Source organism: Neolamprologus multifasciatus, chromosome 5 (genome assembly GCF_963576455.1).
Source record: "Neolamprologus multifasciatus chromosome 5, fNeoMul1.2, whole genome shotgun sequence".
Classification (NCBI taxonomy): domain Eukaryota; kingdom Metazoa; phylum Chordata; class Actinopteri; order Cichliformes; family Cichlidae; genus Neolamprologus; species Neolamprologus multifasciatus.
This window is the reverse complement of record NC_140443.1, coordinates 8,537,622-8,554,691: the sequence shown is the minus strand read 5'-3', so window position 1 is coordinate 8,554,691 and position 17,070 is coordinate 8,537,622. Positions and strand designations below refer to the sequence as shown.

Genomic DNA, 17,070 nt, shown 5'->3' with positions numbered 1-17,070 from the left:
CAAAAATTCCCAAATAATAGAAATTGTTAATAAATTATAAAGAGTAAAACTGGATTGACCTATAATAAAATTATATTTTAATTAAGGTGGATAGTCTACTATCATGTTGATTTTCAACCTTGTTATCCCTACATGGGAATTTTAGTATTTAATTGCTCAGATGCTTGTCAAAACACATTTTCTAATAATACATTATAAACTATAATTACACACTGTAATGGCCTTGGGTCTCTCTAGACCTTTTATACAGGTTTAAAAAAATACATTTGAAAGTCCTCCACTAATCTTCTTTTATTCTTCATCTAGTACTATCTAATGCCCCATATCTGCAGAGCAGGCTGTGGCTCTAACAGTGCATACTAAATCAACATTGAAGCAAATCGATCAGACAGAGCACTTTTGTGCCCTCAGTTAGATCACAAAGACATTTCTGAATCTTTATCTTTGCTTTCCAGGAAAGGTTGACCAAAGTCTGAATCTTATCAGGGTTTTCTGCATTGTTATAACTTGGATAAGACATATAAATATATCTCTTTCTTGCTTGCCAAAGTCTACCAACAATGCAGAAGTTTATTTCATTGATGTCTTCTAATATTTGGAAAAGAAATGTAGATTTTTCAGTCTCGTTTAACATCTGTTTTAAATGTTTACATGCAATTTGATTGAACCAAAACTGGAACCTTTCATGTAAACTAAATTCTAAAAGAATTTAGGAAACAGCATTGGATAGTCTGGGCTTTTCGATGTTGCTAAAAAAGCACTTTGCTCTGCATTTGCATTATTATAAATGACCAAACAATGAGTCACAGTCTTACAAACCTGTTCAGGTCCCTAAATAATCAGTTTAATCTCATTATTGCAGCGACTTAATTGTGGGAACTCCAAATTGAATTTTAAATTGAATTTGTTACATAAACTTACCAACCACACCACAAAACCCTGTCCTTAACAACAGAGGATGAATCTGATGTAACTGCAGTGCGAAGGAGTGGGCCACAGCAAACAATAAAACAAAAATGCTTTATTGTTGAATGTCTCAATTTCACAAACAAACACAAAAAGCACAGACATGAATCTCAGCTGTCATATAAGCAAACAAGTTAATTTACAGTATTTTATGATGTGTGTAAAGAAAAAACAAGAAACCACCACCACCACACACACAAAAAACAAAAAAACAGTTCAAACAGTTCAAACAATTCAAAGTTCATGGAATAATAAAGTCCAGTTAAGCAGACATGAATGAAAACTCTTTAGTGTCAGTTGAAATGTTTTCTGTGTGAAAAGTTGGGGCAGGGATAGCTCAGTAGGTAGCGTGGTTGTCCCCCACTGAACAGCTACCCTGAGGTACCCCTGAGCAAGGAACCATCCCTACACACTGCTTCCCGGGCGCCTGATTAGTGGCTGCCCACTGCTTCACTGAGTGAATGGGTTAAATGCAGAGAGCATAATTTCCCCACGAGGATCAATAAAGTATACATTATTATTATTATTATTATTAAATTAGTCAGGTCTGCAAATACAAACAATAAACCAAACCAGAAAAGAAAAAAAAGGGGCAAATATTGAAGTTATTTTAAGCTGACTGGCACATCATGATTTCCACCAAACTCACACAAATCCTCAGCATGCTGATTTCTTACAAAAGCTCTTATTCAAGTCTTTTCTATTGATTGTTCAAGTTGTCATTTCATTGCTTTTGTCATAGCTGCAATAACTCAGTTTCCCACCAGTAATCAACGCAACGCAATTTCTCCTTATTTGATTCACTAACTTCTCAGTTTTCTACCCACAGATGTTGACATTTGAAGTGGCTCTTACCTTCTTCTCAGCACATCTCAGATTGCTCTTCATTAAAGGGCAAGTCTTGCTTCGATGACATAATCAAGAAGAAAAACAAACACAAACAAAGCTAATCAAAAACTAGTATGAAATTATGGTATTGAATCTCTGTAAAATAAGAATAACTCAGGCTTAACGCTTACATTTTTATACATCTAATTATTTGAAAATATGTAACACTGAGCAAGGACGCCTTTTAAAAGGTTTAAACATGGAAATGCATTAGATTGTGAAGAGGAGGCTATAACTAAGCAACAGGTTGCTTGTATTTGGACCCATTTGTCCATTTCTTCCACTTATCTAATTAAGGGTTGCCACAGGGCTGGAGCGTTTATTAAACCCTCATAGGCTGAGAGACACTGCACAAATTGCCAGTCTGTTGCAGGACTAACACACAGAGACAGACAGTTCATGCTCACAACCCTTTACATCTATAGCCAATTTAGAATCTCCTAACCTGAAATATGTCTTTGGACTATGGGAGCTCATGCAAACATGGGATGAAGATGCAAACTTCACAGACAAAGGCCCAACCCTGGATTCAAGCCAGAACCTAATTGCTGTGTGAGTGACAGTGCTAGCCATCAGACCGCCATGCCACCTGTATTTGGTCCTACTTGTATCATATTTTTATTTAAACACATCCCCCATTAATTATTGGGGAAAAAAGTGAAAAGCTTGAGTCCCCTAAAAGTGAAACTAATTGTACGGCACAGTAGGTGTTCATAATATTGTGTCCACCACCTCCTGTGTGTAGCTATTAAAATACATTACAAGATGGAGGAAAGAAAAATGTAATTAGATGTGTTGCCCCGGGCTAATGTAAATTATGCAACATTAACATATAAATGTAATTAAAATAAAATAACAATTTAAAAAAGTGTTTTCTGGGAGCAGGAGTTGGGTCAACACATTCTCAGTTGTTGAGAAAAGGCTTCATGATACTGTAATTATGCACATTCAGCATCATTGTTGTTGACTACTAGCAGATGATTTTCAGTGTGCAAGGAAAACACACAGACGTGTGGGGCCACAGAATTTTTTGTTTGTTGTAGATTTTTTTCTCTCTACAAAAATCTATATTATATCAGCCTTGTCTGCTAGACTAACTAATCTCTTTATTTCTTTATCAAGTCATTCATTAATCTTCCATTCTGCTAACTACTTTCTCGATTAATTCACAACCTCCCTGCTCTATAAAATGTCATATAACAGTTTCAGAGAAGCACTGACAGAAAAGGAAAAGGAGATTACTGAAAAGATAAATTCAGACAGAAAGCTTCACATTATGGGCATAAAAGTCAGATACATTTATGCTAAAAACATTTAAAAAAAATTACATTTAAAACAACTCCAAAGAATTATAATAGATGCGGAACAGAAAATGACAATAATTAACAAAATCTAGTGAAAGAATAAAAAACAAGGAAACAGACATAATAAACAAGACAACTAAAATACCATAAACAGGCATAAAAGACTATAAAACACAAGGTTAAAAAGCATCATATAAAACCAAGTCTATGAAATTCTACATTAGGAAGTGATTTGAAGATTATCAAATGTATCTTAAGGACTGAGGGTGTAAGACTACAAACTGGCTTATATTCGATTGAATATTTCTTCTACGTAGTTTGGAGTGAGACCCAGACAGGCTTTGAAATGTATGAGTAAATTTTAAAAACTAAATTTTAAAACAGGAACCCGGTTGAGAAATCCTTCTGAGGGTCCAACACCAGGAGATACAACCCAGAAAGTATGACACCAAGCGACGGGTGAAGTTTTGATGGTTTCAATTGATGATTTTTCTCAGTGAATCAAATTTCGGGTTTCAGCCATGTTGATTTCACTTTCTCCAAGCATCTGCCAACTTCCAAGGAAACCATAAGATTTATGAACCCAACAGAAAATAAACAACACATGTTGCAAAGACATTTGAAATTCATCAGGGTCACGGTTGTTTGCACAGAATGAAATATATACTTTCTATGCCACCTCTCTCTCTCTTTGGGATGAGGAAAGCAGGTCTTACACAATTAAACACATCTGTGTAGGGTCACACTCAAGAGGCTGCACTATTACGATCTGCTGTTGCTACGGCAACCAATTCTCTTTGGAAGTCTCTGATGAACCATTCACACATTGGGGCGGTGTTGCAGTTTCTGCCCTGTCCAGAAGAGGGCGCTCACCTCTTGCAGTACTGCAGCATTTCTTTTTTAATTAATTAATTAATTTTAAAAAATCGTTCATAAGGGAGCTCTTATTCCTAGACCATATGATCTGATCCATGCGTATTTTAAGGAAGAATTCTTACCATGTTCCTTTCCTCCTTTTTTCCCGTTTTAAATATATATCTTTTTTTGTTTGAATTTTCATGAAAGGAAACATGACTTTGATGTTTATCTTCTACGTTGTGTCACATATGGTACCATATGTGTGCTTAAATTAAAAGTGACACATACTGAAAATCAAAACCTAACAAGTGATGAACTCCAAATCATGGATATTAATTTTCAGTTGATAATGATGAAAACTAATCAGAGTTAAGGCATATTAAAGCACACTGTATTAAAAAAAAAAAAAGAAAAACAAACTATAGAACACAGTAGCTAACCTAAATTAGATACTGTTACCTTTATATTAATGGGCTCCAACTGCTGCTGCTCATATAATCCAACACCTGAACAGCTATAGTCTCAGATCTTACAGTGACACCTCTGTATAATTATGTAGGACATTAAATCTGGGTCCTTGCAAACTTTGATACAGATCTTAAGCTTTGCTCTCACAGGTATTGTTCCAGTTTCAGTTAATATAACTAAACTTTGCTTATTACAGTTATGTGGTAAAAAGGCTTTTTAAGAATTATTTTGACAACCTGTACTTTGTGACAACTTTGAAAATTAATTAAAAAGTCTAAGCTTTTAGGAAGGGAAAAAAAAAAAGCAATTTACAGCAATGCAAATGCTGTAAATCTTTTGTACTCGTCAGCATCTTTGTCTGTATTATACATACAGTTGATATATTGCCCGTAATTCTGAAAAATATAATATATAACATGATATAATATAATTCTTCTTTTTTCGTTAAAGTTTCAATTGGCACATCCTTTGTTTTGGTACTTGCTTTTCCATGTGCATACATCTTCAAAGAACTGTACTATTTGTTTCAGTGACTTGGGTCCACCTGACCTCAAAAGATGACAATTGAAAGGCTAGTCACATAATAGTAATTAGTACAAATATGACTTTGTTGTAAACACACCATATGTTGCATACAAATAGCTAAAAGAAAGAAACTGCAGAACAATCAAAAGAACTGAGAACTGAACTGAGTTTGTTTGCACATCAATAAAATTGATAGCATCCACGGTTTGTAGTTGAATGATAACTAGTGATGCATGACATCCATGGACACATGATCAGCTGCGTGACAGAGGACACTGTCGGCTGTCTTGGATACTTGCATTTTTACGTATACTTTGTTTCTCACCAGGCGACTACCTGTGTGTGTGTGTGTGTGTGTGTGTGTGTGTGTGTGTGTGTGTGTGTGTGTGTGTGTGAAACACTGCCAACTGAAATGGCTGATATGCAGACACATCAAAACCATTCATGCCCAAGAAAATAGCTTTTGAAAGCTGTCCAATGCAGTGACCACTATGCATGAAAGAGGCACAAGAGAGACTGCATTTTTTTAAGTAGTCGCATGTAGTCTAAAAACAAATCAATATTTTAAAATAAGAATTCCATTCATCCATCCATCCATCCATCCATCCATTTGTTTTTTTAAAAAATTATCTACCGCATATCATCTTTTTTCAACACAATGTGCTTATGTCTGGGTGGAACTTACTTGGGTGGAAGTTTTTGACTGATTCAATCATTTACTGAGCATAGCTGTTTTCTCATGATCTGTTCTCATCAGACCAACCTCTTCCACCTGATCTTCTGTTCTGTCACCTGTTGCACCTCTTTGGTCACCTCTTCCCACTCTGCTAATCTGTCTCCATGGTACATTGTTCGTGTCCTTGTCTGTGTTCGGCTGGCACACTTTTAACTTTATTTGTCTACCTAATTTGGTACAACCTGTACTTTTGACTTTTACCCTTTTGTGTTGTGTTTTGGGTCCTTAGCCTCTTTCACCCACAGGTCTTTTCCAGAAACTGACTAAAACGTAGCTACAGTTTTAAATAGTTGAGACATTAAGTCTCAGTGCATACATTTACATATACATTTAGCCAGTTTGAAACCACTGGAACTTTTTATTATACATTTGCACATTTATGTGCGAATGCTGGCAGTTGCCACATTTTTATTTTTAGAACAAAGAATGAGTGTAAAAGCTCATCAGCCTAGTTGTTACATTAGATCTTTAGTGCTAGCAGTAGACCCAGCAGTCAGAACCAAAACTCAACGGTGTCAAAAGTAAATGAGCAGGGAAATTCAGCTTTAGTGCTATATCTCTTAATATTGCAATCCCAGAAGATGCCATACAACCAAAGGCTATGTAGCTGCTGAGGTCTGTTTAATAGAAGACTCCAAAGATATTGGCAACATTAACCTTTCAAGTACCTTTTTTTCCCATCAGGTAAGTATGCACATTAATGACCAAACAAGCAGGAGATTGTGTTGTCTTGCCCAAGGCCAGAATAGATTGTGCTCGGCTTTACACACAGGAGAACCAATTTACTGGGTTGTGTTTTTCTGGGCTTAAAGTAGCATTGTCCTCTGTCTGCAAAGAATCATTGCTGAAAAGGTTGGTAACATATAAAATCATTACTTATGTCACAGCCCATCAGATATTGCGCTTTAGTTTTCTTTGAATGCTGGAAAAGTGGCTAAAATCTAAATATTAAATACATACCACTATTTGTTCATCTTCTCTTCTGCTATGGTCCATTTAATAAAAGGCCTAACTGAGCTATAGTTATGTAATTTGACTGATGTCTGATGGAAAAGAGTGTATATGTCTCACTTCAATATTACATCCAAATTATGGTAAACCACTCTTTTTTGAGTTGAGGTTTGAGTGCATGTTAAATGACATAACCACCAGGGGCTGCTATTATGCCAGTTACAGAAAGCCCAAGCTCATATATCCAGTGATATTCAATACCTAATTTATTTAACAGCCAAGAGAGATGAGCTCATGTGTATAGTATCATAATATATGGTTAAATCATTTTAATTTGAAAACTAATATGAATATTATCAGCATTTAATACTAAACATTAATTGCTAAATAAGTTCTCAATTAATTATTTGATGTATGATGATTTACTTTAATAAAGAGCTAAAGAGTCATCAAAAGACAGAGAAAGCAACATCACTAAACCTACAGACCGCACTGCTCTGTATTTTTATAGCTTTGATGGCTTTGGTATTTTTGGCCACTGTTTCTTGATCTATGCTAAACACTCTTATTAACTGTATTTTCTATTACTCACAAGGCATCTCTATACATGCAGTAATCTAATGCAGCTGTCTAAGTGTTTCGTGGTAATCTACAGATCAAATCTGTTTTTCTGTGTGCACATCCTCGGCCAATTTGAACTGCAGCCAGTCTCTTATATAAAAAAGGCTCTTGGAGTTCAAAGGTTACAGCTGCGACAACTGTCAGCCAGCCAGTATCTCGACAAAATATTTCACTCACATAAAGCATATGGCTTGTCTGTCTGCCCCAGCTGGCCTGTTTCACCATTTCGTTGCAAAGAATTGCTTTAAACCAGAGTGACAAACTGACTCATTCCTTTGTCTTGCCACTTGTGGGCGTGTCAGACAGTCTCAATTTTAGATAATCAGATGTTAGCGAACAGTCTGTATGTCCTCAGAGTTCAATATTCGATGACACAGACGCTGATGAAAAGATGTGACACAAACATCAGATTCTGTTCCAACAATTAGATTATTTATTTGAATGGGGAGCATCTGTGTCATCTCCTCCTCCTTATTCTTCCACACGTCATCATTTGTCTTTGAAAACTTTTAAAGCAGCTCATCCTCACTGAGATTAATCCAGCTTTTGTTATTAAGAAGAAAAAAACAGCTATTTAAAGCCAAATTATCTAGATCACTGAATGAGTGAATGGGCAAAAGCCAAACCAGCTCGGAGTTGTCATAAGAAGAGGATTCCTCTAAATCAAGTAGTGAAGTTTTGGCCTTTACTGAACACCGTCAATAAAGTGACCTCACAATTTACATTTTGATTAATTTCCCTAATGGATCCATGAAATGAGAGATGTCTGGGGGAAGGCGATTATGCTTGAGTGGCTAGTCTCTTTGACTGGGATTTTCACTAGTGACTGGAATTAACATGGCTTAAATTCTCTCCGCCCCATAGCTAATTGAAACAAGTAATTCTCCAGAGTTGTCTTGCGCAGAGGGGACTGGGAGGACTCAGTTCCATAACATGTTATCCTCAGAGCAAGCACGTTCGACAAGACCCGGTCTACTGCAGCAGAAAGCAAAGCAGAAATGGGTCTCTTGGTGGAAATAACTTTTGTAGCCATTCTCCACAGCTAAATAATTCACTTATTATGCCAACTATGCTAAACAGAAATAGAACACCGGTTTGAGGAGCTGACAGATGGAAGGGAGTCAATGCTTTGTGGAGTAATAAAAAGATGTAAAACACTCTGTTCAATAATGTGCACAAGTTAGATCTGTGATTTTTTTTTTCTTTTCTTATTTTTTGCACGACTTACAAGGTCCCACTACAGCTCACAAGACTTTCACTCAGTCTAGGCATGTAGCTGGAATTTGCTCCAGCAGAGGTGTGGATGAATATTCAGAGGCTAAGCTGCCTCCAAGGCTCTGAGAGACATGACACACACACACACTCACACACACACACCACCACCAAGGACCCCCACTGCCTCAGCCTCCAAGTCTCTCTCTCTCTCCCTATACAGGCACAATCCCTTCCACCTTCCCTTGATGTGGTGGAGTACGTCCAACACTCCACAGGTGTGACCCACTCAGACCTGTGAAAGCCTCCACCCCCCCTGCCCTGTGATCAGGGAGGCAGAAAGAGCAGCTGCGCATATACTCGAGGCAAAGGCCAAATAATCACCGGGAGCCTCCTATTGGACATCTTGGAAAATTAATCAATCAGGACTGCAAGATGCACCGATGCCACCGTTGAACTGATCGATGAGGAAGTCCTTTGTCACTTCACAGCACACGTTAGACGTTTGAAGGTTAATAGCCAAAAAATGGGTGCATCAATCGCATTCAAGTCTCAAATAATAACATCCCATGCCTAGTTTAAAACTAATTTCTCGCATTTTTGCTGGATAATCTGGGACATATATTGGCATGCCCTTGGACATAATTTCATAAATGTGCTGCAGAGCGTGGCTGCTGTCAGTCAGGGAAACACGCACACGGACACACAACACACACCCAGTATCTAGATTGAGTTTTCTCACTCGGTGATTGGACTTGATATCTTCGTCATGGTCTACGCACAGCATCCCAAACCTTTGAGATCCAACATACTGCATAGGCTGCGCAACAGCACCTGTAACGTGCGAGCCGACCCAAAACCGTCACATTTGAATCATTTATACCATCTCTGCTGCTGTCGCCGTGAAAATTGCATTGATTGCAAGCGATCTCACAGTCACAGGAATTCATTATATCTGACAGAAAAATATCTGTCGGATAAAACAGAATTGTTGTGACTTGTTTAATTAGTCCAAAAGGATTTGGTACGCATGAAATGAGCCTTACAACTTCAATACTGAGATATTTTATTTAAAAAACAAACAAACAAACAAGCAAACAAAGAAAAATATCAACTAAATCAGATTTGACTGGCAGTAGGGGTAGACAGGGTGGTTTTCTGTGTTTCTTGTTGCTCACTATATAGACGAAGATAAACACAATCCTCGACACTGAGGTCTGGGTGTGCTGAGGGCTGAAGCAGCAGGCGGCCAAATGGACGTTAAAATTAAACAAATTGATGCACAGCCTGTATGTCACACTCCAGCCAAAGCGCTGGTAGCTTTATATGCTTTAATCAGACATTCACACCTTTTCTCCCCGTCGTTCACTGATGGTGCATTTCTTTCCTGATAAAGGCGGTGTGCTGCGATGCATTTAACATCATTCACATCCAGTGCAAGGGGCGCATGTAGTCTTCCCTCTGTCAGTGAGAAAGTGCTCTCGCCTCGGGTGTGGGATATGCGCTTCTCCGCTCTTTTATCCCGTAAAAATCAGATCCGCTTTTCGCAGGAGCTGTATTAGTGAGTAGCTCTACTGGACATGTCTTTTATTTTCCCTTCGCACACAGCCTAAAGTTAGGACTTGAGACTTTCAGCGCCACTTTTCCGAGGACAGCGCTCGAAATGATTTGGGGAGATTGACGGAGCCTCCAAACGAGTGTACATTCCCGCTGGATACTATTGAGAAAGAATGTTTAGACGCTTTTTTTGAAGCTCGGGAAATCTTCTCTCTACAAATTGATGCGCCCAACAAGATGCGATTTTGCCGTGGATATGGGTCACTTCTTATGAAAAGCTTCTTCGTGGACAGGAGAAAGGGGTAAGAACAGCCGCCCGAGCGGCAAAATGGGCCATCTATGACAATCAAATGTTTGTTAACGTCGTGACTTAAAATTACTTGATACTAACTAGTGCGAACGCAGAGCGCTGGCAACGAGGACCCATGATAGATATCTGGGGGTGCACACAAAACATTTGTCATGTACATTTCAGAGCTGTATAATACTTCAATTGATGATTCACACGGTTGTAGTTTAGAAAAGTAAATATATGTGCTGGCTGTAAAAAGGAGTGCAACGCCCTGGACTGTAAGTGCATTGATTGTTTTTACGCGTTAAGGCGCAGCGTTTTGTGTGGAGCCCTGTATCTCGCTGCGCTGCAGAGGCGCCTGAAGTCTCGCAAAAATATGATAAAAGAATGACTCAATATCGAAACTACTGGAGCTGCGGGGTTTTAATATAAATATAGTTGCAGCTTTGAAAGCGCAGATTAGACCGAAACCATGGATAAATCCTCTCTTCAATTCAAGCAAAACCCAGTTTAACTCTGAAAGGCAGCAACACAACAGCATGCAAACAACCGCTTCATCGTTCCCAGCTCCCCCACATTTGTCTCATCCCCACCTCTCCCCCAGTGTCTCCCTCTCAGCCCTGAAACAAGTTGAGTCACGTAGGGGAGCACCCCGGCTGGGTGGTGTTTCGAGAGAGTGTGTCGGGGGTGGGGTAAACGGTGTGTGAACCATCGACTGTCAGTCACTGTGCTGTGCAGATGTGCAGCCTCCTGGCAGTGGAAGGGAGAGTGGAGACAGTAGTAGACCAGCTGATGTGAGACTGCTGCTGTACTATACCCCAGAGCAAACTTTAATAGATTATTTAGGCATGCATGGGCTGCACTTTAAGGCTTTTTCCCCTGGTTATTAGGGATGCATATTAAGCTTGATTTACCTGCACAGTTTTTGTCTGTTGTTGGCCTTTTAATAAAGGGCTTGGAGAGGCAGTGAAGGTTCATGCCAGGAGCAAATTTTTTTAATACTGCTTCCATTTTGTGCTGCCCTCTCGGGCCTTTTTGTTGAGCCAAAGATTAGCTCTGTGCTATCTTACTCTCTTAGCTTCAATTGATGGTGGGGGGCTGCTATGATTACGGCCAAATATGCCATTGTCTGCATTCCCTCTGAACTTACAGCCAAGTGGGGAAATGTTCTTCATATCAGTGGGTAATTATCTAAATAGAGTGACTCAGCAAAAGAGAGATTTTTTAATTTGTTCTAGTCCAGCCTCTGAGGTCCCATGAGGATTTTATGTCTTATGTTGGGGTTATTCTTGTTGGCATGTTCTTCACTACTGCAGTGACTGATAGCCTACCTGGATCTAGCAACAAAGCGTGCTTAAGAAATCTCCCCCAGAGAGAGATTGGGACGAATACTCTGTGCGCTGATTGTAGCTGACAGAGAGGTGCAGGGCTTATTCAAACAGCCTCAGATTTACTTTTCCAAGCTTTGCCTGGCTTATCATGTCCTCTGAGTTAGTTTAGCAAGTGCAGACTCAGCGTAAGACCGGTGGTTTGCCTGCTGCTAAGTTCTCTTCAATACAGTGTGGACGAGAGCGTAAGCAGCCATAAGAACATACTGTAGCATTGCCTCATTCTCTGCTTAATAATACAGAATTCACCAGCATACGTAGATAAGCTTTCCCAGTAAATTCAAATGCTTCCCTGTCTTTTTGTTCCGTTGACAAAAGGGTCAAATAATGAACACATCGCATTCATGGTGGAAACCATGATGATCAAAGTGATTGAAATCATTCCAGCAAGTGGGGGCTTGATGCTCTTCTCCAGTCTCCAGTATCCACGGTGTTTACTGTAGCTGCTGCATAGAGAAAGGCTCCAATAAACAAACGTGTTTTCCAAAACAGACCCATGGTTAAATTCCCACTAGACCTCTGTTGTTCCCTTTTACAAAAGCTTGCTCTGGAAATGGGGAAATGTGTGTGCAGTGTATAGAGCCCAGGTTTTAGCTTTATTCTCCTCCCGGCAGGCACCATCTGCTCACCAGGGAGGTTTTCCAAACAATTCCATAGTAAAGATTGGAGGGATATGGGAAACTTGGCTACAGTACAAACACGGCATTTTATATGTGAAATAAATAGTAGGTTGTTTAATGTGAAATGAAACAGATGACTAAATATACGGATAAGTGTGTCAACTAAAACAGCCAAGTTAAAAATCCCTGCACTGATTTATGCCCTCGTGTTGCATTCACATTATGTAAGAATGCTTTCATAGATACTCAGAATATTTTCTTTTTTTAATATTAAGAAACACTATGGCCATTCTCATAGTTGAGAATTTGTCAGCTTTTCACTTAAACTCCCTGCAATTAGTGGACTCATTTTTATCTCTCTAAGGACAGTTTTTTTACATGCATTATACATTTATAGTGTGCTAAAATGTTTCATTTTGTACACACTATTAATTAATGGATTAATTTCATATCATATTTAAGGTAGTGTATATATGATGACCAAGCTATTTTAATGGATTCTGACAGCAGCAGTGATGGAGATTCCCCACACTTAGGGCTGATGGATGGAAATGAAATGTTTATCCTCATAACAGGCTATCATATATATATGAACAGACACTGTTTTCCCTTTAGGTGGTACCATTTCAATTGTGTGTTAGATTGTAAATTCTGAATAAAGCCACAGGTGGAAATTAGACCGTTTTAATGTCCATAATGCATCTTTTGAAGTAATTTTTGAGGAAACGCTGGCTTCCATTAACTCGTGTGTATTTCATGCATAACATGGCTTTGGTACTTATTACATTCCTGACACATAATTTATTCTACAATAGCGTGGAGAAGTGATTTGACTTCAGATTATTAACAATGGAGAGAAACAACACGAGAAAGATGCAGAAGAGTGATGTTGTGTATTTCCTGAGTCATCATACACACAGATTCTTCCTAGGGCAGTGTTGTGTGAAATGGAGTGTGAAATGAGTGCACTTAACATCCCTGCAGTGGATTATGCACATTATCTTACACTAGGGTTCGAGAGCATCTTGCCTCCTGCCTGCGAATCTGTCATCGAGTTACATTCACCTTTCCTCAAGCCCATTTAATGTTTCCTACATGCTGGAGTCCTTTTGTTCGATCAATTTTTTTTTTACTTTATATCATATTGCACATTAATCTAGATATGAACATGCCAGTCATAAATAAATAAATGATAGATGAACGAAATAAGACTTGATACTGATAACAAAAGCACCCATCCACTGAAGTTAAACTAAAAATAAACAGTTTTTGGACCCATTTTACTATTTGCTGTGTGCACAAGTAGCCAAAATTAGTTTTGTTTTTTGTTTTTTTTTTACATTTGAAACCCTTTTTCCAGTATTAGTTGGAAAACCATGTGAGATTTTGTGTCTGCCAAAAAAACAGGAGTAGCTCCTTCGTGCAAGAGTGTTCAACAGTCATACAGGGAACACTGGACCTACATCACAGAAGAGGAAAGGTGTCACTTCTTCACTTTCACTTTTACTTCCTCCATAAGTGGCCTCGACAGACCAAAAGGCAGTGGTGGAAAAATAGTGCATTTGGAGTAAAGGAGAGCCAAGATCATAGACACAATCACATGTTCGAGAAGTTGTTGGAGAGCTTGTTGTATCCTTGCACCTGCAGGTCTATATTTTCTGGAAATGACTGTAGCATTGTAACTCTTCTTCTGTGGCTGTCATCAAAAGCCATTCTTTGAAACAAAGCCTGTAGAGAAACAGCGTGTAAAGCAAAAGCTGTAGCTGGAGCAGATGAAGTAGGTGGACATATAATAGAAATACAGACTGTTTTCCCCCCTCCAAACCTTCATTTAATGTTACAGAGAAATACCAAATATTTGAAGCCAGATTTTTAGGTACCCAAAATACAATCAACACCACTACCTGACAATATTGGCCAAATCATAGTTCTTCAGATCTTAAGCCCCCCTTTGTGTGCATTTTCTTGTTTCAGAATGTGTTCAGATTTTAATTGAGTTTTAACTTAAACGAGAATGGAAATGAAGCCACTGGCTTTATTATTATTAGGTCAGCACTTTAGGAAATAAATAGGTCAGCAGTGAGTTGTTCAACAATCACACCTTACCAAGTAAAATCCACAAAACACAGACAGAAGTGTCCCAGTATTTCCCTGAGTCTTAGCTCCATCCCACCCGTAGCTGCCTTTAGCTCCCATTGGCGTCCCTCCACGATTATCCAAACGACCTCCCGTCCTCATTTGCCTCCTGCTGTTCCTCACATGTGCAGTTCCAATATAATGCATATGGACAGACTGCACCTGAATGCATTCTTTTCTTGACATGAAATTATCGCTGCTGCAGACATTTGTGTCAAGCTTCTTTTTTCCCTTCTTTTTTTCACTCAAGGAGTGACAATGACAACGACACCAGATATGAGAACCTTGGCTGAGAATGAGTGCTGTGACAGTGCTGATGTTACGAGTTTCTACCTCCTATTTTTCCCCAACCATCATCTGTGATTTCTTTTCCTGCTATTCATGGATGATTGTGTAATGTTTGCTGATATCAGTGCTTCTCCTGTACTGCACCCGCATAATAAAAATAATAGAAAAAGAAGCTTTGGTAACATACAAACTATTCAGAAAGGATACTTCATTGCTCTTCTTCACCTCATTGAATGCGCTTTACGTGGTAGATAGATACACAGACGCATAGAGATATGTATCGATACATAGATAGGCGCTCTTATTTCAGTTGAGCTAGAATGGCCTGAGTAAAATTTGCCAACATAGCTTGCTTAGTTTTCTTTCCACCTCTGAATGTGGGTGAGGCAATAGAGGCTAGAGTCCACTATGATCATTCTGCACTAATCTTCATACTCTGCATGTAGACGATATCCTAACCCATTTGTTTTCTCGAACCCTCTTCTCAGATGATCAGCTTTCAGGTTGTTCATGGTGCATTTTTCTCTCTGTTATGTTTGAAGTTGTGAATCCATCATTTATTATTTAGAATGTGTGGGTTTTTTGTTTTTTTTAAAGCTTTAAAAGCGTTAAATTCTTACATCATCCATCCATCCACCCATCTTTTAAAAACGTATCCACTTCAGGGTCATGGGAAGGCCAATGTGGATTACGCTCTGGACAGGTCGCTAGTCCATCACAGGGTTAACACAGAATAACAGACGTGCATTCACGCCTCTAGGCAATTTAGAATTACCAGTTAACCAAACAAGCCTCATGGGATTGTGGGAAAAACTGGGGTACCTGGAGCAAACGCTTGTTTTTGGAGTGTGGGACGAAACTGGAAGAACTGAAGGAAACCCACACATCACAGGGACATACAAACGCCATGCAGAAATGCCCCAAGCCAAGCAGAAGGCGTAAATGCCCCCTGAGTTGCCCCTTAAATCTGCAGTAAATTATTTTTGTCTATATTTGGGGCAGCTTAAGCTGTTAACACATCACCTTACAAAAGGTGAATGTTTTGGCAGTAGTTGCTTATTTACCCATCTAACACACAAGAACACATAAACCATAAACTCAAGTCTTCTTTGTACAGACACTGATGTGGGAGCGTGTATGCTCTAAGCAGAAACAGGCCTCTCTCCAGAAATTTGCTGCTCGCTGTTGAGACCGGCATAGCTTTCAAAGAGGCTGCATGGCTCCTACCCACAGAAATAGAGCTCAAGTCACAAACCACATTACCTCAAATCCCAATCTCTGGTATTTGTAGATAACAAATTGGTTTGCAACCAAGCAAATGAGGGACACATGCTGCTGCCTAGCCAGCCAAAAGGAAACAAATGTTTATGATTTGATGAAAATGCTAAGAATCACTGCCTACTCATACACCTGATTCACAGTCATACATCTCATGCGCTGCTTTTTTTATACTGCTAATTGCACAACTGAATTTCTGCCATTTACAGTATTGTGCAAAAGTCTCAAACCATTTCTACTTTCTTTATATTTTGCTAGAAAAATGGAAAATAGGTGCAGCTGTTTATTGAAACTTGCAGACATGCATGCAAATATAGTATATTAAGCAAAAAAAGGGTCAGTATTTGCTCTAACCATCTTTTGAACACTCTTGCTATAACCACTCTCTTATGGAAGCTTTCTTTTAATCTTTTTATTTCTTCAGGAATACTTCTCCAGAATTCCTGAAGGATAGTCAACGCTCTTCTTTGGATATTAGTTTTGTTTGTTTTCTTTTCTGTCATAAAAGATACCAGACTACGGACTTGAGGTATAAGAGTCCAGTGAATGACTTATAAACTGCCACTGTGTATTGTTCTACCGAGATATGCTTTTACCTCCCTGGCAGTATATTTGGGATCGTTGCCATGTGGAAAAGACGATGCCAATGAGACACTTTCTAGATGGTGTTATTGGATCGAAATCTGACAGCACCTTTCTGCATGAATAATTCCATCAATTTTGAGGATCATTTTCCTCACTACCACTGTCTGAAATGCAGTTCCAAACCATTATAGGCATCGACTGTGTTTTACTGGTTGTGCATTAAACTCTTCTTGCATCCTCTGTGTACACTGACGATCATTTGATCTAGAAATTTGATTGCATTACTCCAGAACGTAGGTTTTTGTGTAACTGGGCATACCACAGGACGGAAAAGTTCTCCCAATTTTCCTTCCTTAATGATGACTTCCTGACAGCTGCAATTCTACTGAAGCAATGT

The 17,070-nt window shown here is 38.9% G+C and overlaps 1 protein-coding gene across 2 annotated transcripts in view; it reads left to right on the top strand.

Annotated features, from left to right (window-relative positions):
• Positions 1-9,349: 9,349 nt before the first annotated feature.
• LOC146518007 (metabotropic glutamate receptor 4-like) overlaps positions 9,350-17,070 on the top strand; it is a 197,185-nt gene continuing 189,464 nt past the window's right edge. The window contains exon 1 of one of the 2 annotated variants that reach the window (XR_014873973.1): positions 9,350-10,388. The gene's annotated coding sequence lies outside the window, so the exon portion shown is untranslated. The remainder of the gene's footprint in view (positions 10,389-17,070) is intronic. The other variant, XM_085158659.1, reaches the window with a different exon arrangement.